Below are 22456 nucleotides of genomic sequence, written 5' to 3'. Positions count from 1 at the left end.
ATCTCTCAGTTTCTCACCTTCCCAGTGTGATAATGAAACGTCTGCAGGTTACAATGTAAATTAATTATGTGTATTTGATTAGTTTGATCCAAAGCAAAGAAAAACTAACAGTTCAAAGACATGGAAAACCATAAGTCGAGAGTTAGAGCTGAATGAATATAAAAGCAAAGCTAAGATAGCCATATGAATAAAAACAAGGAAGATATTTTGAGAGCCAGAGATGTGTTCTTAAGTTTTCAACATGATGATTTATTAGTTTAGCTTATATAAAAAAAGAAAAAAAGAGGACAACAGAACAAAATTTGATGCTGTTGCTTTATACTAGGCAATGGGTACCTTTGGATCTGCCATTTCAAGGAAATTCGTTAGCTACTCTTAGCTAGAAGTGCCCTTGCCTCAGACCATAAGGAAAATTAAACCACAATTCTGTCTTTCAGTTTAATCAAAGGCTGCAGAAGAAGCCTAATGGTACTGTATCAGTGGGGGAATAAAGGTGAACTCACATAAACTCTGCAAATTCTAAGGAATGGAGACAGAATTCGAGTTTCTCCAAGTATTTCCTATTTATACTTTGTTGAAACAGCAATTCAAAACATTATCAATTCACGTCATGTTCCTGCACTGATTGTCACACCTTGTAAAACTGCAACATAACTTCATAAGTACTCTTCAAAGCAAGGGGAAAAGCTCTATAGCTCATCGATAAATATGAAAGAGTAGTCTTACAGAAATTTAGCCACAACATATTCAATTATTTCAGTGGAATCAAGCAAGTCTTCACATTACCCTTTAAGAAGGAACTGAAATAAGAGAAAAACCTCTGTGAAGGGTCAAATGTTTTAAAAGCTTTGCTTTACACCGCGGTGTGGAATACAAAAAGATAAGAAAAAGGTACAGTCTTTTGGTGGCTGTTTCTATAATTTTTGTACATGATGTGAATAGCTAGTAAGAATTATTTTCATTAAAACTGTACTGTTGGGGAAGAAGGACCATACATTCTGTTAATTACAGTTCTTCATAGATAAAAAAGATTATGACCATTTGTAACCAGTGATCTGGAATATTGTTTTTCTTTTCAAAACTCAGACAGGAATATTTAAGATCCAAATTACTGCTTGGATGATACTTTGTGCTTATTATACACACACACACCCAATGCTGTTAAAATTGATTCATTAATTTTTAATCTAAAAACAATTAATGTAGGATGTGAAAGGTTAGGTTTGAAATAAGGTGTGATACAAAGGGGATGGCAGGCACCCTGATGAGCAGCAGATTGGCTCTGATCTTTCCTAAACCAAGTGAGATGTTGTTGTTCTGCTATGGATGAAGGGGCTCATTATCCCAAAGATAATTGCCCAGATGCCACACCAGTGAGGTCACACAAAACACGGCTGTGGTTGCTGAACCAGTACTGGAGCTAATTAACAGTTAAGGCTGCAGGCAGCCATTTTGTACAGACCCCTACTTAAGTGCATAGCTTTCCCATTCCATTAACATTAACCATTTGCTCACCGGTTTTGCTGCTGAATGAAAACATCATCTTGCCTGTTAGAAGAGCAAACACGTTGGTTTATTTTTACAACATTAAAATTCATCCTTTCAATCATCCTGCTTATATCAAGAACCATCAATCATTTTCATCTCAATGCCAACGATTTGGCATCTCTTCTTGTTCAATGCAGAAAAACGCTGCATCAGAAATGAAGAGTAAACCTGAAGTTCTAAGAAGAGCTAACACACTAATAGGAAGCATGACACAACATTCTAACTTTCTATCATGACTATTTTCATCCTGAATTACATTCCTTATTAAATAAGGTGAAAACATGAATTGAGACGTTTTGCATCTGGTGTCTTCAGAGACTGATCTATTCTTTAGCCATACCTGCCTTAAAGGGGTAGTTTAGTCAATAATGCAGCAGTAAATTCTACACTTGAAAACTCCTGAGCCTCTGCAGACTCCCCCCTGATTTTAATGGGTATTTCAACACGAGTGCACACAGCCATCCAAATGGAGTTCACTGAAGCAACAAAAGATTTGCCATGACAGCAGTAGGCAGGCCAAACAGGTAGTTTTTAAATGGTCTTTTTCAGATGCTATAATTTCTTCCAGCTTCTTTGACTGACATCTGCTATGTTGTTATTGCCTTGAAAAGCAGCAAGTGAAACTTGATAATTCTGCATTTCTATAACAAAACTGATGAGTTTCAACTGTTTGCCCTTGTGAATTCAAGTCTAGTATATCTTTATAACCAAAAACTATTTAATATATTTTTTTTAAATCTGATTTAAGATTGAAAAAAAGTCAGACTTTCCTTTCAAAGTTGGTTACATTTAATCAGAACAGTCTGAATCATTTTTTAAGAGAAAGTAAATAATTCTGGGGTTGTTGCCTTTTTTTACCAAGGGGAAACATTTTGGTTTTAAGCTCTGGTGAGACAGCACCTGCCCTACAGTTGTGGGTTGGGTTTTTTTGTCATTTCAGTCACTGAACCAAAAAAAATCAGCTGTCTCAATCCCAAACTGCTAGCTTTATTCTCTGGACCATATAACTATTAAAGAAGCTCTTTCACAAGATTTATGTAGAGAGTGATGACATCATTCCTACACAGGGAACGTGTAAAAGCCTGAATGACCTCCGATGTTGAGAGGCTTGTTTTCACCTAACATCCAGCTGTGCCCTGCTTTACTCTTGCCTGCCACTTGAAATGTTTTGCCATCCTCTGAAGCTTCTGAAATCCTTATCTCTTTTCAGAGGGCTGATGCTCCACGCAGGTTCATGCAATACTACTTAGACAATTTTAAATAAGTTCAGGTTTTGTGAGGATTCTTTGTTGTTGTGTTGGGTTTCTTCCCCAGTACCCTTTTTCCAGTCTTTTTATCAGGTTTGCTCATCATAAATATGTATGATTTGGGCTAGGATTACCTAGCTTTAGAAGGCAGGCACTTAAATATGTATATTACACATACACAGAGATATAAATATATGCATATATTTGAGGGAGTGTCACTTTGGATACTCTTTACAGTGATCTACCAGGTTTTTCTGACCATATGAAGATATCAACATTCTCCACTGCTTGGAAAAAGGTCAAACGTAGGCAGTATAAATGGTTAGTGATAGCAAAGCAAAAATAAAAAGAAATCTGAGAATGAATCTCTGGGAACCTATAACAGCTGTCACAGAATGGCTGTAAATGGGTAAAACCTATACTGGAAAGAAGATATAGTGATTATTTTTCAAGGTGTGCAAGAGGACTCCATACAATGTAAATCTAGTCTGAGAGAACTTGCAAAGATTAATACCTACTTTGAATATATGGTAGGCAATAGGGGCTTCTGGGATCTAAACCTGAAAATGACACCTTTCAAACAAATCCCTTACTATAAAATTGTCACTGTCTTCTTTTTCACATATACATGTATTTTTATGTCTATGCTTTTGACACAATTCGAAGATTGATTAATTAGCAGAGCACACTCTGTAAGAAAGGCAAGAGACTTGTTACCCAAACACAGGATTCATTCAGGGTCTGCTGTAGTCCCAGTCTTGATATCTGCTGTCTCACTATCATTATTCTGTACATCTGAGCTTTAGTGGTTCTGGAGATTTTAACTTGGAATTAAAAAAAGACAGAAGAAGAAAATAAACGCAAGGTCTGATATAGGTAACACTTTACTGACTTATTTAAGATTTTCAAAATGCTGTCTGATTCAGTGCTTGCCAGTCCAACTTAGTAAATCATTTCTAGCAAGAACCTAATCTATTCATATACTGCTTCAGAGTGCAAAATGTGTGATTCATAAAGGTGTGAATCTTTTGAAAAGGCTGCTTTTAAAAAAGTTATTTGCATTTTCTTATAGAAATATTCAAAATGTTTTAATCATTGAACCAGCCTTCTGAAAAGAAATCAAGTTTGAGTTTAAAGATGGGAATATATTGGTTAAATCAAGCTCTAGGTTTTACATGTTTTCATGTTATTATGTGTGACATTACACCACTGTAATATAGTATTCTCTTATGTTGTCACAACACGGTAAAAAAAACAGAGCAAACTACAGATCAGCAGAAACACAGGAGCAGAAAAGGCTTTACAGTGTATATACATAAGTCATGTTTACTGGAAACTAAAAATGTCCTGAATTAGCTTGAAAATGGGAGCAAACGTTACATGGAGATCTCAGCCAAATGTATAGATGAAAAACTTCCAAAGCAAGCAAGCATACCAATAAGAAGGAAAAGGAGAGATTTTCAGTTTTAACGTTAATGTATCTTTAGTAGCAGCTAGTTAAACTGGACTTGCAGAGCAACAAGATGGAACTAAAGATAAATATTTTTAATGGGAAATTTGGAGTAATTAATTCTTTACCAATAACAGAAATGAAAGTCACAGCACTTTGATGCTTGGAGACAAAACACTGGTATCCAAATTGATCAAGTACGTGCACATATTGAAAGAAGCACTGGAGAGCAACAAAGATCTGGAACAGAAGCACTGTTTAAAGAAAGAAGACAGTAAGGCCCTGAGGCAACTGAGCATGGGGTCAATATGACTTCTAGTCACAAGTCTGCTTGCAGTTCAGCTACTTGTATTCTTGTCCAGTTGCCTTAGCACTGTGATGACAGAAGTTTGGTGCTTCTGCAGATGGCAAGATGGGCATTGCTTTTGTTTTACATTAACTTTACAATAGCTATGTTTCATAAACCAAGTCCACTAGTACAACATATACAACCATTAGCTGTTCCATCTGAAGGTGGACAAGGCTATATAAACTAGAAATACATCTTTCATCTTCCTTACACTACATTGAGATGCCTGTTTTGAAGACCCATCATAAACTTGGCCCAGTAAGAAACAAATAAAGAGGTGCTCTGTTCCTTCCCGACAGTGTGAGTATTAGTGTGAGGGGTTTGTCCATCACATATATTACATGCATACATTTATTCTCTAGGTGGCTAAATTTGATCCAATACTTGGTTACCCAGTTGAAGTACCTTAATGACACCCATAGCAAATGCTGAACACAGTAATGAAACTCAGTTTTTTATATCTGGGGTATAAGAGTCTGTCCTGCTGCAATATTTGCATTACAACTTTAGATTAGCATTAGTCAAGACACTATTGCAGAGCAGGACATTTGCTGCACAAAAAGAGTACTTGGAATCATAATGTGCAAGAAATTACACTGACTTGTAGACTGGAAACAAACTCCAAGGGACTATCAATATAGCACAGCCATGGGAATGAAAGTCAGTTTGTATTCCTGCTTGACTAGTTTTGGATGACTTGTCTGTATTTATAGATAAAATATTATACTGCCTGACATCAGTACTTTATGGTAGCACATAGAATTTACAAATAAGGATGTACATTACTGCATTTGTTTCACCATTTTATTTTTTGCTTCTTTCAATATTGTTGCTGTTTACTAGGGATGGACAAAGTCACAAGATGTTAGGAAACTACTCTGAACTTAACAGAAAAGGTACCAGCTAAATTTAAAAAGTAAAAAAAAGTTCAGTAACTTCTAGTATAATAGAGAGCATAACGGTGAACCACCAGAGCACTCTGGGTCAAAGTCCTAAGGCAGCAAAAAATACTTAACACAAGCTCTCCCTAAATTGCAGAATGGGGTCATATGGATGCTCTGTGATGGCAAGTGTGCATTTTTTGTTGATGATCTACATCCTTTTTTTTTTTTTTTCTGTTTTTTTTCGTAGGCTGAGGGTACCAAATATTTTCTCTGAAATTCACTGTCCCTCTCTGTCCTCTCCAATTCATGCAGCAAGCAAACAACTATCTATTACCCTTCTCCTTCACCTGCCATATCTGTTGTGGCCCAGGCCTCCCACCTTGCTCACAGAGACAGCAAGATCTGCTGACTTCTTTACTTGACAATTAGACTCAATTTACGCCATTTATTCTTTAAATTCTTTGGCTCAAGACAGCAGTGCCTCTGAACGTAACAGAACCTCACAGAATTGGAGGGTTCTGAAATAGTACAGAGGAGCAATAAACCAAACTGAGCAATTTTCTGAGTTTCCTCTGACACTGTTAATGCTGGGGGAGGGGAGCAGAAATTGCACTTCTGTCTCAAAGCTCATTCCACGGCATCATGAAACTAATGTGCCTGTTTGGTACCAGGATACCTGCTTCCCAGTAAGAAATTGATACATTTCTGTCTCAACCTCTTTGACAGGTATACACACTTGAACAGGTAAAGGTACAGGAACAGTTCAAAAGCCAGGAAATGGTAAGTACTAAGGAAATCAAACACATTTCTGTCCTCTGTGCAACTGGACCCCTATCACTTAAAAAAAAAAAAAAACAAAAAAAACAAACCACAACAATAAACAACAACAACCAACAAAAAAAACCACAAGTAAACTGAAAACAAGCCCTCCCAGTTTTCCTAAATGGTGAAAATAGCAATAAGATATCTTTCCCAATATCAGGAACAACACTGGGGTTTCTGAAAAGCAATCTGTCATTCCCAAGTAATCTCTCCCTTTGCCCCCACAGGGTATTGTTCTTCCTCACAACAGCAGAAGATAGCAGGGTGCACCTTTTTTTCAGGCTAGGAAGCTTCCAGGTCCTTCCAAAACCTTTGCCTGCTTCATTTTTATGAAAAACTCATTGTGGTAATTGAAGCCAAACTAGTTTCTTTCACAAGGGCTCAGGGAAGATAAGAAACCATAGCACCAACCACTGTATTGTCCCCAGCACAACTCCAATCAAGTTCCCTTCTCTGTTTTTTGGTTCTCCTACTACCCATAACACTCATTATAAACTTCCAACGATCCTGTCCAAATCCAGGCTCCATGCTTAGGTCATACAATCTTATCAAAAGCATGAGTCTTGTGGTGCCCCACACTGCCCTTCTTTGCATTTCTATGAACTCTCCTCCTTCCCTCAGCTTAGTTCAGAACAGAGCTGTTGGCAGATAATGGACATGTGAGCAATCCTACACACGTGCACGCTCAGCAAGGACATAGAACAAAGAACTCAGCAACCAACTCCAGGAGATGGGTTGGGCGGAGATAGACATTTGAGTCATCCAATCGGGAGAAGGCTTGAAGCGTGTGGACAAAGCTAACTGTCCAATCATAAGGATTGCACCACGTACCGTTCGCGTGCACAGGAGAAACCTATAAAAGGGCTTGCTTACCTTCAATAAATGGGCATTGCTTGATCATATTGGTCGTGTGCGTGTCCATATCTCCCGCACAGAGCAGTACTGCCAATCTCATGCCCCAGTAGAGAGGGAGGTTTTGGAAGGCTATGTGTGGCACTGTGCAACCATTGACCCATATACCTACAGCCTGGTTGGAAAGAGGAAGAAGAATCAACACTCAAGGAAATTGTCACAGTCTACCCAGCTGTGTAAGTGCCTGTTGTCCAGAGTATGCTCCTCGGCATGAATCACTTACATTCTGTCCTTTCTTTTTTGCTACTAACAGTGATTAAAATTCCTTTCCAACTCTTCTTCATCCTTCCTCCAAATCAAAGTCATCTCATAATAACCTAAGCAAACGATAGCACCACACTGCAGCTATTTTTTCTCCAGACAGTGCTATTTGCCCATTTCATTCCAAGTAGTTTCACAGTAATGGAAACGCCATTCAGAGATGAATAACTTAATCCTTTCTCTTAATGGCCTTCCCTATCTCTTCCATTTGATTTGGTGTCTTTGCTGGCTCAGAATCTGTTTAACTGATAATTCTTGGAGCAAAGACCTTATTTTCTAAAATATTTGTACAGTGGCTAGGCAAACTTATGAATATGCTTTTATAACTGCTTTCATTTCAAAGGGAGCACTGTGGACAAGATGCTAATTTAAGTCATTACACCCTGTCAACAAAGATTAGTTAACTTTGACTTTTCAGGTAATTACCCTTTTTAAATATTTATAATGTAAAATATATAGAGAAATAAATGAAATTAACAGCACAGTGAAATTGCTGATTTTCTACGCTCTACAGCAATGAGTATAGAGGACAAGGATAAGATTAGTTTATTTGAAGAAAGACTGTCCAATTTCATTGTTTAAAATATAGTTAAGTATATTGCAGATTATTGGACATCTTCATCTAAATCACATTCAGCTTTTATAAAGAGCAATTACTATGTTGGAATTTAGTCTTCCTGAAAGAGGACTGACTGGCATGATACTCTGATCAGTTGTATACGCGTCTGTCTTGTGCACGCTGTAGAATTTAGAACTCCAAGGCAAGGAGAGATCAGCTTCATTTGGTATCAGACTTCTAACACAACACTGTTCAATGTAAGTAGTCACACAACAATCAGCAGCTTGTTCCAGAAGCTCCTAAAGGGACAGTTCACTACGTCTTACCTTCCCATGCAAATTAACCACCAGCTGTTATGAAATTTGGAATGCCAGAAATATACATATATATGTAAGCTTAATAGCAATGTTTAAAGCGTCTTTGTGGATCCTTTCATTTTCTGGTGATCTCCTCATCACACGGGCATCCCTATTATCGGGTGATACTAAGGTAATTAATTCCCCAAATTTAAACTGCTCTGTTGCTTATCCCTTGCTCAACTCAGCTAATTCAGATTGCCTAATCTCGTTTCCTCCTGGAACCTGCAGAAACCATAACTTTAGAATATGAGACTGTCTGGAATGAAAACCTCATTCAGTCCAATGGCCACCTCTCAAGATGTTCCTGCTGTTCATAGCCTTTATTTTCTGTTGCAGGTACTTCTAGCCTTACCTTTATGAATTAAGGATAGCTCCCATGATGCTAAAGCATACCAGGGTTTGGATCAATTTGTCTTAGTTCCCTCCATGTACATCTGCAATTCCCTGCTGACTCAGACACCATTTTTTTTAATTATGGAGCTACTTTTTATTTTCAATTCCTATTTGAGCAAACTGTCAAAAACGATGAACTACACTGTCTCCATTATGTATTTTAGCAGAGCTAAGAAAAGATCACAGGCTGAACCCACATAACCCTCCAGTAGGCACTCAAGTATTTTGACATCTTTTTCTATCAAATAATTATACATGATGGATTACACATGCTACACCAACATTCACTGCAACCTCATAGCCACCTGACTGGTGCATTCTCTGATATTACTACAGCTCTTCCCCATGAGGGGCCTGATTTTTTGGAAACAGCTTGCCAAACTTTAAAAGCTTCCTTAATGTCATTCTTTAGATGAAGAAAGCATACAGCACCTATGATCCTTCTCTCATATTTTTTCAATCGTAATGGTCCTTCCTACATTCTTTTTCACCTATTATTCCAATGCCTCAACATTACCAGATTCAGCAGTCCTGAATACATTTTCACATCAACGCGCTTTTTTGCCTTTTTCATTTATTTTAAACATTTCTGTCACGTTTCTTTTTATCATAGAAAAGCAGCTTCCTCTAACACATTTGTACAGTTATTACAACCAGAGTGTATTAAATACTCCAAAACTAGTCACATCTAAGACTATCTTTTATCTAAGACAATCTTCTTGCGCTTTTTTTTTTTAATATAATTCTTGCATATATGATAGAAAACAAAATACTGCTTAAATTCTGTCCTGATTATTTTCCAGAGAGCCTCAACTCTGCATGGGGGTCTTCGTGCCCTCATTCTCCTTTGAGAATATTTTCCTAGTGTGTTTCATCCCTTTACTGTGTATGGGCCACTAACCACACAGCCAGAGACTGGCAGAGGGGGTCTATTTCATTCCGTGTCTGTGTTTTAACTTCGCAGCTTTTCACCACCCAGACCTCTGTGCTTCAGAAGTCTATCCAGCTGGCTTATGGCAGGATGTCTTTATGGTACCGCTCTCAGTTGCTTCAACCTGACTCACTAGCACCTGTCCCCTCCTATCACAGGTCTTTATGCACTGCTATACCCAGTAGAAATAAAGGATTAGCACTCTTTCTGGTGCCTTTGGATCAGTTTAATTGGGCTAACCATCTGGGTCATTTCAGCTCTCTTTCCAAACCTGTAATAATTATTGCTTTTGAATCAGTCACTGCCAGCCAGCTGCACTGAACTAGAGTACAATGACTGGCTCATAATTAATTATCTTTAAAATAATTGTAATTTCTGAGTAAATAACCACCAGGATCAGATGGATGAAAAGAATTTTCCCTTCCACCCCTAATTAACAGTATATAAAAATACTGGATGTATTCTTGGCATATCTTGTTCAGAACAAATAAAGTTGGAACACATTATACCATCCATAACAAATGGCCTTTGTTTATAAGAGGAAAGCTTTCTGAACCCAGGACTGTGTCTTGCTCTTGAGTAAAAGCTAGCTCCACACATCAATTAGCACAGGGTAACTTAATTTATGTTCAGCCAAGTAACACAAGGTCTTCTTACAAAGAGGAGGAGAGCCAGAAGGAAAGGCACTCTGAAGGTAACACACTCTTGAGTATGCAGAGGTTGCAGGCAAAATTCAAGACATATTTGGTTCACATCTTGCAGCATGTTCCTATTTCAATTTAAAAACAAATCAGAAAAACCCCACCAAAACCCACACAAACCCCATGAATACCCAGCCTCTAAAGTAGTAGCCTATCCCTGCCAATAGTCTCGTTAAGAGGTATCAAGTTTTATATTGAAGTGTTGTCAAGCCCCTTCCTGTTAGCCCCCAACCACCTCCACGCCCGGTACCGAGAGGCTGGGGTAGCAGCAGGATGGCCCTGCCCTGCTCCTGGCACCTACACCCATGTTAACGTAAAGCAGAGCATGGATTTGTGTTCTCTTCCCTCCTGTCAGCGCCCCCCCCCCCCAATTAATTATATAATAAAAACCTATTTTGAGCGGTGAAAAAAAAAAAAACCCACAACACATTTCTATATCTGGTTTGATTCAGATGCTCCACCCCCACCTCACGAAGAGCGGGGAGAGGCTGTCACGCCGGAGGTCCGAGGGCAGCCGGGCGGGGCCACTGCTGAGGCCCTGCCAGGCCACAGCGGAGGTTTCCTCGCACCGCCGCTGCCCGCCTTTCCTGAAGACACATTGCCACCTAGCAACGGCACGGCGTAATCTACAGCACACCAGCAAAGCCACCAAAAGATTTTTTTTTTGTTTCAAAACTCGATCCAAACACAAGTACCCTTGCCCCTCTGAGGAGCAACAGGCCGTTATGGCTGGATGGCGGGAACGCCAGGCACAGGCCTTGGGCGGGCAGAAGCAGGAGGAAGGCAAGGGTGGCATGAGGTGTCCGAGGCCCGGAGGCACAGCCCTGTCTCACCGGAGAGCAAACAGACAGTGCCTGAAGTGCCTCTGCCAGTCGGAGAGGTCGGTACCGGCCCGGTGCACCCTCCAGGTGGGGCAGCCCTGGGGCAGGGAAAGCCCTGGCAGGCACCAAGGCAGCACCTTGTTTCCCTCAGGCCTTCACCCCGTGCTTGGCAGCTCCCAGCCCATTGCTGCCTCTGTGTCCACCTCAGGGAATGATGGTTCCCTGGGTGAATTTGTTCGTACACCTCAGTGGCTGGGACTGTGTACCAGGGAGGGGAAAAAAAATATGCAGACAATTTTCTCTTTCCACAAATATAAATGTAGGTGAGATGGTGGCATCAGGCTCCCTTTCCACCACAACCTAGTTAGCATGCCCTGCTGTAAGGTAATTTGGTGGCAACTCCTCTCCTGGACAAATCTCACTAATTCAAGATTCCTTTGATTCCTTTGTTGGTTTCTTCCTTGTGCATCTCACAGTGTAACACCCTCTCGTATCAATCTGCTCATCACCACCTCTCTAAACACCAGCCAGTCACTCTCTGCTGCAGCAAGATGGTGTCCAGAACATGGCTTCAGAGCAACACCCATCTCGCTTCCATCTGCGGGCTGGGAGTTTGGGTGTTTGCACCTCAGCTGTTTGCAATAGGTACAGCTGGGATGGTGCAAAGCCACAAACTTGTTGGGAAACAGGGATGAAAGAATGAGCAGGAAACTCAGCAGACAGAGATGAGACCTGTTTTAAATGGTATGTCAAGATGAAATTATTATTTAACCCCTTTATCCATCCTTTGTGGTCATCTTTGCATATGAGCACAAAAGCAAGAGACTCACAAAGTTATTTTTAAAAATGTCTTTGAGGTGGAATTAGGAATATTTTCTTCATGAACTTCCAAGGCAAGTTTGGAGTTTTACTATCCAAATTATTTATCTTTATCTTACATCTTGCAAGGGGGGGTTTCACACATTTTGCACTATTAGTTTTTAATAGGAAGTGGGGACTTTTGGGGAGATTAGTACCAAATTTAGTATTGCCCAGGATAGCTTGAGCTTTAACTTTATCCTGCTAAAAGTGCTGCAAGATTTCAGTACCAGACAATTATTTTAATCAGTAATAGTGTCCTCTCTCATTACAACAAAATACTAGATAAAGGAATGTGGTGAAATATGTTCAACCAACTGTATTTCCTCATAAAGCACTCTGGAATTATTTGAAGGTTTTCAATGGAGACACCAGCTCAGTAATGTACCCCTACAATGCTCAAAAAGAAGAAAAAAACCACACAGTTATTTTAATCAATAGCATCCCCTGTCAGCAAGGCACCTACAGGTCCTAGAACAAAGAAATAAGAATGCATTCACCAGGAGGCTAACACATCTCAAAGCCAACTGCTGAGACTGAAGTGAACAAATCCTTTTGTGAATCTGTGCAAACCTGAAGTCAAAAGCACCTCTCATTTAGTGTGCAGTACTGTACATTGACACTAGCTATTATTTGCTCCATAAACTGCCTTGCAACAACACATGCTCTTACAGAGGCCTCATACAACTGAACATTTTGATGAGTGATACAGTGGTGCTTACAATTACCAAGCTGGATTGCAATTATTTATTTCAGTGTCTCCTCAGAAATGCATTGTAAAAAGAACCTCTCTGAAATTACACAGTGGCTTCATTGACCTTTCTCTAATACATTTCTAGAAAGTGTGATACCCAGCTAAAAATAAAATACCTTCAGATTACAGCTGTGGTTTTGCCCCAAAACTGTAGGAACAGTAAAGTCATCTCTTCCAACAAAGTTATTTCAAGCCACACACAAATCCATTACAGTAGATACTTCAGGGTTTTATCTTTATGATGCTATCTCACATTTTGGTACCACTTTAATGATACAGCCCAGAAAGGCAGAGAAAAATATATTAATAGGGTTGAAATAATTGTATGTCCATATGCAGATAAAAACACAAATAGATAGATATATGCAGCTATTCCAAAAATGGCATTAGAAAAAGACAAATGAGGCTCAACACATCTGCAAATCTAAAAGGTAGCAGTGCTGACAAACCTCACTGGTCTAAAACTACATTAATAGCTGTAGTATATCTTGAGGTTAAATTAATGGTTGCAGAATGTGACCATTCAGCAATCCTTACACAGGAGTTATTTAATTATCTGAGAGAGATGAGTGCTTTTTACATATCAGCTCGAAATACAAATATACAGCAGGCTTAGCTGTCACCACAGCGAATGCTCTCCCAGACCTTAGCTGCAACATTCTCTGGTTCAGTAACTGAACTGGTTCTAATCTGTCCCTGTCAACGCTGCCCAGACAAAGGTAATGCCCTTTCAGACAAAATGCCCAAGTCTGATCCACTTCACTCCCTCCCATCTCAAGTTCAATAAGCATTGCTTATTTCTCCAAAGCATCTAGCTATTTGGGATGCCAAAGTCATATGACTTTGACAGTTATTTCTTGTGACAGCTCTGGCCTTTCTTTCCCAGCAGTTATACACAAGGCACGTCTGTGCTGCACAAAACAGAGCAGTACATGCATCCCTGAGCCAGCCCCAGCATCAGAAGCAATGCAGTAACACCCACACAGCATGCTCCCAGACTAACGAGCTTTGTCGTGATGGCTGAGTAGCACAGGAATAGCCACCATAATGTGGGTATGATGCTTCCAGAAATCAGGCGGGCACCTTTGCATAATCAGGTAGACACCAGTTTACTCAGAGCTCGCTTAAGTCTTTCAGATTCAGTCTGACTGCAGAAAGGATGAGGGCACAGACAGCCTCTGCAGTAACTGCTCCTTTTTCAGATAAATAGAAGATTCATAACTGTTCAGTCTTACCTCTTTCTGGGAGGGTCAGTAAAAACACTGCATATTTCTAACCTGGGGATGCAAACTTTTCATAATTATGGGAGGTTGTCTCTCTAAAACTGTACTGGCAATTGCACAGTTCTGTGTTGAACAGTGTAGATTCATTCACATCATTATTTTCATGAAATAGGGAGAATTCTATGCACACTAAATCATGCCAAGCTTTGTTAGGTTTACAGGGTAAGGTGGTTTAGGGTTTTTTTTTCCTTATCTAGGTCTTCATATGCCTTCAAATCACAACAGACACCCTTCTAAGTAGCAACCAAATTATTAGTACATTACGACTTATGCTTCATTAACATTACTCTGAAATTTAACATTGTTAAATGTGGATCAGAGTGATTCTCTTGTCTTTTCTAGCATGACCTTAATTATTCTGCTACCATTTCCCAGTACCCTGTTATACTGGAGATAATTGGCTCTAGCAACTTCATGTCTAAACCTCCAATGTTCCACCAATTTACTACATTCAATCTCGGCAAACTCTGTCCCATTGTCAAAGACTGTTGCAACTGAAAAATATGTAACATATGGCAAGAAAAAAAAATTTACTAAGCATGATCAGTTCAGTTGTAACATTCTCTGGTGAGTTTATCTCAAGGAAATAAATACAATATCACATCAAGTTAGTTATTTGTGCGGTTTTTAATCCCTTCAGTGCAAGACAACATATCTGCCTACCTTATTGCTGGCAACTTTTTTTTTCCTGTAGCACCAAACATTAGGTATATTGTTTGATTTAGTCTCTATTTTTGACTTGTGTGAAAGTCTTACAAATTTTTGTGATTACATAATCATCTTGAACCTAATATAATTCTGGCCTTTCAATTAGATTTTGCAGTCCCCGTATAAATAATCTTTCTATATCATTCAGCACACTGTCCTTGGCAAGGGCAGGCGGTCTGTACAGATACATGGCTGCCTCCTGCTGAACGTGAAAGCAAGAATATTTACATTCAGTACTGTTTGATAGTAAAACCACAGTTCCTTTACTCATGCTTGCAAATATACTCAGTATCTTATGTTTCCCTAATCATTTCATGTAATTCCTCAACTATCACCTTAACAACCACACCCACCTTGTGTGTTTTTGTTTGGGGGTTTTTTGTCAGATTCATGGGTACCAAATCTAGCTCTGAACTTTGTTCCAGCAGCCTTTTGTTAACTCCTTACAACCACCTATTTTCTCTAATTCAAATGTTCCCCTTACAAATCATGTCCTGTAACTGGAAAAAAATAATTTCTCGACCTTGGGGGAGGTAAAAAAAAAATCACTCAGCATTCAAAACATTACTTGTTTTTTACTTTTTACAAACAGGACTTTGAAGCCTTTGTAATTAACAGCTTCTTCTGACTAAATTTGATTGTGAACAGTTGAAAAGACTAAATGGCTTAAAACCAGCTGATGTTAAAATAAAGCTATGTAACAATCTTGGTTTTATGTGGCTACAATTATTTACAACTATTCCTCACATTATCTCCCACCAGATTCCAGTGAATCTCAACAGTAGAAGTTTTAGCTGCCCCATTTTCCCATCCTTGGACTTTCCTTGTTTGTTCTCTTCATGTTCCAGTGTTACTCACTCAGTGTCAGTCAGTGGTCAGTCAGTGGAGATCAGCTTTTTCTGGTGACGTGAGAGAAACAATCTTTAAGTGTAGGGGAGGGAGCTATTGGAAATAGAGAAAAAAAAAGTATGACTATATGAAAATATGACACTAATTAGTAAGACTGAAATAAGTAAGTTGAATGCAGCATTATGAGCACAGAAAATAGTTCGAATTACCTAAACAAAACAATTTAGCTGATCTAAAATTTTTCTGTAGTCAAGAGAAAGAAGATTCTTCCTTGTGCAATTCAGAGCATTTAACTGAGACACCATTAATCACTCACCAAATTAGCCTTTTTCTCCTCAGTGAGGGCAGACAGAACAGTGTTACTAGCTGGTTAATTTAGCTGTCAACAGCTGGTAGTGGTGAGACATCCTTTGCTTCAACTGTAAGGATATGTACTGAAAAGGAAGTGGTATGGATTATGGAACTTAATGGTGGAAGAGGATTCACAGATTAAATATGCTTGAGGTGATGTTACTGAATACTTAATTCCTCATGGATGTGTCTGTATAGACTGCTCTACACCACCAGCCTCATTAGGGGCACATACAGGCAACAGTCCCTACCATTACTGTATTTTCATATTATATGGGAGATCCCAAATACATATGGCTGGTCTCTACAGATTTTGCAAGCATTGAAAGGTTGACAATGACTCCAGATGTATTCCTGGTAGGTCTGGAGACCACAGAATAGCAGCAGCTTTTAGGTACAGTAAATAATTGTTGACTTGCCTACTCACACACCAACAGAGTACTTCTGCTCCCTGTCATATCTTTAAGGTCTGAGAGCTAGATTTTGCAGCAAAACCAGATATCTAACATTTGATCTCACTGTTATAGCAGGATTTGACAGCAGCCACTCTTGTAAGCTTTCATTCTTATTTTCTTAGAATTTCAGCATGTTGGTCCTTCATTTTAGACATCGTGGCAATAAGTATTATACACTATAGTGAAACACTGCAGAAAACTTTACCATACCATGGAGGCATGTCCCCTTAATGTTATTTTATGTTATTAACAACTATTAATCAAGAAGAAGTAAAAAAGGATAGTCATCTTCCTTTTAATAACTGTCATGTGAGCAGAAAATTTACACTGCAAGACCATGAAGTCTCCTGTTATTTCTGATACAAGATTAAACTTTAAGGGAAGTGTAACACATCTTTCAGATATATTCCTTTTTCTTATAACTAAACCTATAGTATACTTATGCCTTCAGTCATAACTACAGTTTCCTATTATGCTAATGACATTCTTGCTAGTAACACAGAAGGTAGCATTAATATATTGTAATTATGTCACAGAACATCATTCATGTGCATATCAGTTTGCTTGAATCCAGTAAAAACATATTTAGGATTGGAACATCACTAATTTAATGCTGAATGTATATATAAGAACTTCCCCCCCCCCAAAAATCAATGTCTAATTTGCTTGTAGAAAGAGCAGAAGCTGATTAACTACAGACACTAGTTTCATGAAAATACACTGCTGTAGCTCAGGAGAGAGTTCTTTTTTTCTTGTAGACACTATTTCAGGTTTTTATAAACTTTTATCTGACATGGTCTCCCAAGGGAAAGGTTCTGTCCAACTTGTATATACCACTTTGAACCCACAGCACTTTGGGACAAGGAGGCACTGCTCCATTAGAAAAGGGTATTGGAAAAGGATCCCCTCTTCCACTCACTATACCTCCCTGCCTTCCACTCCAATTTCAAGCTTCGGGCTACTTTTCCAAAACTAGTTTCAGGTGAGTTCACATCCTATCAAGCATTGCTGTAACTCTTTATCAACCATGACAACATTTTGTGGAGTTGCACCCTACCAGTGGAGCGTGACAGCGTCTCGCAGCATGATGTTGTAGACTACCAGGAGGCACTGTGGACCTGACATCCACACCAGACATGGTTAAGGTTTGTCTGTGTATTCACTTTGGACTAGCTTTCATCTTCTTTTCCCCATGAACAGAATGCCCATCTGTCTGGGAAACATTAGGTGGCTCCTTGATCATTGCTGCCAGCGTTTCATTTAAGAGTTCACTATCTTTGAGACTGCTCCAAAATGTAAACCAAAGTACAATGGGTTGGGATAGTCATCAGATGAACTTAAAAAGCACACCCAGATATGCACTAACACACTAATGTCAGCTTAGCCCTTGAACACTGAACTCCTTTGTACTCATATGCATTTGTGATTCCACCCACTAACTTTTTTTAAAATCCAATATTGAGATATTAATTGAATTAATTTAAATTAATATAGTAATTAACATTACTTAATTTAATTTAAATCCAATATTAAATTCTATTTCAATCAAGCATTATCTTTTTATGTATATATTTCTATAACCGTACCAGCTACAAAGGAGTCCATTCTGAATTGGGTCTTTTTGATACTGCCACACAATAAATACTAAAAAATAAGCATTTGAAAGTTTCATGATAGAGATCCTTTTCAAAAGGGAAATCTAAGTTAAATCAATGGCAGTCATTGCTGATTCATGACATCGTGAGTATACATATGCCATTTTTCATTGTAAATACTTTTTCCAATGGAATGCTATGCTTGCATAACTTAGGAAAATATATCCCTATACTCATATCCTGCATATGCAGTCAACTAAGTCTCTGTCTACAGAAACACTAGATCCCTGCAGTCAATCATTCCTTATAACACAGCAAGGCCTTGGGCTGTTTACATCAGTTATCAGAGGTTTCTAGGTCACCTTAGACATATTTAAGCAGTAAGGCCCATGGAAACAACAGAACTTGTAGTGTTGCAATATTGCAGCAACAAAGTTCAGCTAATGTAACATTTCAGTATTTGAGTATTCTAAAATCAAAACTTCATTTAACATACCAGGACAGACATAAAAAATGGAAGGTCAGGAAAGGTTTCTTGGCTAATGGGAAGAATTTCAGGAAAGACTAGAAAAAGAAAGAGGTTCATGTCATCAAAACCCTGGTATTTAAGGTACTTATTTTGGATGGAAAAGTTTTTAAAAACTCAGCTTAGTTGCCCCTCCCTTGTGTCAAAGGATAGTCTACATATGCTCACTGCAGTGCCAGGCACCTATCACAGATCCATGCCCTTTTGGAGACCAGATGGGATATCCTATGCCACCTCCAATAAATACTGATGCATGCACAACTGAACTGAGCTCCAAGAGGGAAAGCTCTTCCAGACAGAGATCCTGAATGTAGGCATCTAAAAATTAGTCATCTAAGCTTACATCATAGAAAACTGGGGTTTGAATCAGCTGTCTGAATGGAGAGCAGACCCAAGCAATTACTAAGTAAACAATAATGTTAATATTGAATAATCTAATCTCAGGTATTTGGAGTTTATTATGTCTTTATTTTTTCAGGAAAATGGCATAATACATAGAAACGACCTCTGTGTAGGATGTGAACCTGTGATATTATCACTCCATTAGGTAATATAGATCACAAAGAATCCAAAACTATAAGAGATCAGTTTTGAACTAAATGCAAAAGGAGCTAGAGATGGTACTAGCCACTGTACTATATGCCCCAAGTTATCTAGAGCAGTTTACAGGTGTAAGGTTTTTTTAATGTGTGATTTATGTGTATGAAGTGTGCATTTGAAGTGTTACAGAAAGAAGTAAAGTTTAGATTGCAGAAGTAGTAACCTATGAAACAGTGCACGCCTTGAAAATGCATCCTTAAACTATACTTGGATCGTAGCGTTCTCTGCATATGAGTTTCTCCCGTGTACCTGATTCCTTACATAAGAAGCTAATCTGCAATTACTGCAAGCCACCACTCTGGGGAGACTGTTAACCACCAGCACACTCAAGACAAAGCAGCTGTTTAACAGTAAGAGCAGCTAGAGAAAATAAAATTACTAAAGTCTTAGAGAAACTGAAACAAAAATAAACCAGCTTTCTAAATCATCATCGCATTCCTATAACATGTCATTATGCTTCAAATTCTGAAAGCAAAAATCTGTCCTCCCCCCCCTTGGGATATCCAAAAACAATAGAAAAAAATGAGCCAGAACTGTTTCCAAATAAAATTATTTTCAGACTTGAATTCTAGCTCTATGTTTATACTACAAACATTACTGAGCTTCGTATTCCAAGAAGAATTGCTAACGCTATATTAACTGGTTTTAAAAGTGAGCTTGTAATGTTGTGGTTCATTTGTGTTGCAGTAAAATAAAGCCTCATTCAGCCTAAAAGTATATCTACATATAAATATAAAAAAACCCAAGCCTCTTAGGCCTAAATGGAATTACCTGTAACATTACAGATGCGTTAGTTAAGATAAAAACAGAACTCATACATGTGCATGTACATATATACTTGTGTGGACACACAGAGACACAAAAAAAGCAATTGTTACTTCACCTTTTGAAAACCCAGAGGACCCAGTGAAGAAGAATAAATTTCAGCTATACATAAACCCAGCTAAAAGTGTTAAATTCTTCTTCACTTTCCCTAGTTCAGGCAACCACTATGTCATGTGTAAGAAAAGTAGCCTATTCTCACCATAGCACTTCTGTAAAATACTAGATCTAGTCATCACCTGCCTCTCTCTAGCATAACTGCAACAACATTCTCCAGCTGAATCTCTTTAGGTCCAACAAAAGAAAACAAAGATCCTCTACGCTGGACCTGAAGGCGTGTAGGTGGCTGTGGCTGCTGCAGCTTTCTGTGCAGGATCGGATGGGCACTTGAGAACTATTGCATTTGTATTCAATCTGATGGCAGACGTGTCTTCAATACTTTCTATAACACACACACGAACCCCGCCCATGATCTCGGGAGACATGAACTTGCCTTTGCCATCATCCCAATAAATATGCACTTTGAGACAGGGACTGCAAAGACCCCATCGTTCCTATTGCCAGGTACCTACAGAATATTACCTGCTAACTCTGCCCAATGTAGCTTTTCTAAGTTAGGGGCAAAAACCAAGTGGCACAGCTGTTGTACAGTGCTGAGTATTGCAGATCCTAGGTGGATCCTCCCTATAAACTATTCTGTAAAGATAAATTGCTGTAAATGGTTCAGAGTTCAAAGAAATCTTTGAAATCTCCAATCAGCACACTTCAGTATCTCCAAATCAAGGGGGAAAACAGGAGTATTTTACAAAATATTTCCTCTGTTAAAAATGAACCTGGTCATTTTAATACACAGATCACAAACTTATTCAGAAACTTATTTAGACAAAGAATTATTTATTTTTTGTGATAGACGAAGGAATCACTGGAGTTTGAGGTTATTGGGCTTCGTTGTTTGGTTGTTTGGTTTGGGGGCAGGAGGGTTAATTAAATTTAGCACCATTTTCATCACACAATCTGTGTTGGGATTGTCTCTTATTTTAATGAGTTGAAAGTCACTTTTATGAGCCATTTGCTCACCCCCTTCAGATTCTTATGTAACTGGCATCAGGAATTCCTCTCTGCTCAAAGGAAGCTGAGCCACTTGCCTTCGTATCAACTAAAAATATCAGCTAAAATACAAGGAAAGTATTTAGACTAATGTTAGCATAAATCACCTGAATTTGCATTTAATGTCTAAATGGAGAAATTAAACATCATGTTTAATCTTCTGAAGCCTCCAGCACCAAATTATCCTCTTCCTCTCTCACTCTTCTTTGAAAATCCACTCGCCGTGTCACATCATTTGTAGAAAGAGCTATTGCAATAAATGACTTAGCTGCAGTGTCAGTGTGGCCCTGTCTAAAGCAGTATTTTACAAGACTTGGAAGCAAGAAGAGTCTGTAATACAGACAGAAACCCCACATTCCACGGCAAACCTGCCCGCACTGACTGCCTGGGCCTGAGGACAGGGCAGAAAACTGTACAAGGTGGCAGGACCACTGAAGTGCTGCACATTTCCATATATCAGGAATCAACCAACACCATGCAAAGGGGACAGAAGCTGGGATGATAAGGAATTACAGGATGAATGAAGGCTTTGGTTGCCAAAATGCTCTGTGCTCCTCGCCTTCCTGGCCACATGTTGATTTTTCTTCTGTCACCACTTGCTATGGGAAACTGATCCAGCTACATTTTTTTCCCTGAAGTTGTTTCCAGCCATATCAGTTTCTGTATCTGGCATCTCAAATGTCTGTTCTAACACAAAGTGGGAAAAGCTTGCCAAAGATGGGGCTGCCCATTTCAGAGGTTTGGATTGGCTTAAGTAACACTGTGAAGCTAAGTATGGGGTGTGGGAACAGGGACACAGAGAAAAACAAGCAGAGAAAGATAATCTTACTAGTGAAAAAGAAACTCCAGCTCAAATGTTTTCCATTTAAAATGTCTGATAACTCTGTAGAAAGGGTGCACTGAAGTCCTTTCTTCTCAAAATAGACCAATTTCTCTTCACTTATTTAATAACATCGTATTTGAGAGTTGAAAATATATTATTACTCTACCCAGTATTAAAATGATTACTATAGGAAGAATATTGTTTGAAAGCAGAAGCTTCCTCAGGCTTCTGTATGAATCTGCTAATATACATGACTTCAAAGCAGAACTACAGCATTTTTTTAAACCTATATGTGACAGTTTTGCAGCTGCATGCATTCTCAGCTTCCATGTATACATCACAAGCTGTGCACATGCAGAGACTTACAGTGTGTACTGAAGACACTTGAAATCTGGCTGATATTATTTCACAAAGCTATTCCTCAGATATGTCTAAACAATTATCAGTTCACAATTCAAAGAAAATGTATGATAATGAAATTCATTAAT

This window comes from Athene noctua, chromosome 4, assembly GCF_965140245.1.
Source record: "Athene noctua chromosome 4, bAthNoc1.hap1.1, whole genome shotgun sequence".
Lineage (NCBI taxonomy): Eukaryota > Metazoa > Chordata > Aves > Strigiformes > Strigidae > Athene > Athene noctua.
The sequence above is the reverse complement of the archived record's forward strand: the minus strand, read 5'-3'. Positions refer to the sequence as shown.